The sequence below is a fragment of the Crotalus tigris genome, unplaced genomic scaffold, assembly GCF_016545835.1.
Source record: "Crotalus tigris isolate CLP2741 ecotype Arizona unplaced genomic scaffold, ASM1654583v1 scf7180000020889.246933, whole genome shotgun sequence".
Classification (NCBI taxonomy): Eukaryota; Metazoa; Chordata; class Lepidosauria; order Squamata; family Viperidae; genus Crotalus; species Crotalus tigris.
In genome coordinates, this window is record NW_024098240.1 from 73,461 (window position 1) to 75,412 (window position 1,952).

Consider the following 1,952-nt stretch of genomic DNA (forward strand, 5'->3'; position numbering starts at 1 on the left):
ACCAGAACTGTCTCTTCACTAGATGCAGCATTTTCACAAAGCCAAAGTGACCTGCTGGTTTTGTGTCATGGCAGAGTTGGGATGTACAACTTCTCTCCCACTCATGGCAAGTCGTCAGTGATAGTGCATACGTTTTTGTGGCTCTGGAACCATTCATCGGTTTCTAGAGCCTTCCTGAATTCTATCCCTGCTTGGCTGGCTATCGGCTACTTTAGTTTTGCCTGAGCTCTTGTGGTTACTTGCGCTGCCAGTTGCACTTCTGGCATGAATGGCTTGGTGATGGTTGGCCAGGAGCTATTGTACTGGGGCATGTGGGATAGGGTGTCTGCCAGGAAATTCCTCCCCCCTGGCAAGTGCTTGATTTTAAATGTAAACCGGTGGAAGAGTTGTGACCATCGGACCTGTTTAGGGTTGAGTTTCCTGGGTGTTTTTAGCACTGCCAAGTTCTTGTGGTCTTGTGCCGCCAGGTGAGGAGTGCACACTCCTCAGCGTACACTTCTTTTTCCCACACCGCCCAACGTTGCTCCATGTCAGACAGTTTTCTGGATGTGTAGGCACAGGGTTGAAGCTGCCCCTTGTTGTTTTCCTGCAGCAATACTGCCCCTACTGCTATGTCACTTGCATCAGCTTGGATTATGAACGGCTTATCTGGGTCGGGGTGCTTTAGGATCGGATCGGCCAAAAAAAGCCTTTTTAGTCTTTTGAATGCGGCTTGACATTCCATTGTCCAGGTTAGTGGCTGATTAGGTTTTACTGAGCTGCCCCCTTTCATTTTTAATAAGTTCGTGATAGGCAGGGCTATCTGGACAAAAGAAGGGATGAATTGATGGTAGAAGTTAATGAACCCCAAGGAGCTTTGTAATTGCTTCCTCGGGCGGGGTGGTGCCCACTCTAACACGGCCCAGACTTTCTCAGGGTCCATCTCTATGCCTTTGGTTGATATGCGGTAGCCCAAATAGTCAATTCTCTGTTTGTGAAACTCGCATTTGGACAATTCTGCATAGAGGTTGGCTGCTGTCAATTTTTTCAAGACTGCCCTGATTAATTTTATGTGCTCCTCTTTAGTTCTTGTAAATATAAGGATGTCATTCAGGTAGATGAGGACCCCTTTGTATAGGTGCTCCCTCAGTACCTCATTGATCCACTGCATGAAAACCGCGAGGGCTCCCTGCAGCCCAAATGGAAAGACCTTAAAGTGGTAGCATCCCATAGGGCAGTTGAACACAGTTTTCCACTTGTCCTCCTCCTTAATTCCAATGCAATAATAGGCTTCCCTTAGGTCTAGCTTTGTGAAGATTTTTCCCTTCGAGAGGTGGGACAGCATGTCTTTCATGAGGGGGAGAGGTACAGGTTGCTTTCGCTTATGGCATTCAAAGCGCGGTAATCCATGCACATATGCAATGTGCCATCTTTCTTTTCCCTGAAAAGGATGGGGGCTGCTACCTTCTTGGGGAAGCTGGCTCAATGAAGCCCCTCTGTAATTTTTTTCATTTCTTGTAGCTCCTCGGGGCTCATGGAGTACAGTCTAGGCTTCGAGAGCTTCGCTCCGGCTTGATTTCTATTGCACAATCTGTGGGTCGGTGGGGGGAGTAGCTCGTCTGCCCATTCCTCGCTGAAAACTTCAGCGAGGTCCTTGTACTCTTTGGGTATTTCAAGCAATGCGGTTTCCTCCTACACTGCTGTTCTTTCCGGAGGGGAGCTCTTGGGGGCTCCCTGGGGTGGCGATCCTGTTCGGTCCCCTTTTGGGAACCTGAGTTCCGCTGTCCTCCAGTCCACAGTGGGGTTCCATTTCTTTAGCAATGCCAACCCCATTATTATTGGGCACTCCATGCCTGGGGTTGCCACGAACATTATAGTCTCCTCGTGAGTAAGGTGGATTGGTAGCATGACTAGAGTAGCTGGCATCCCCCCTGCTATGGACCCATCTAATTGACCAAAGGATATTGGTTTCT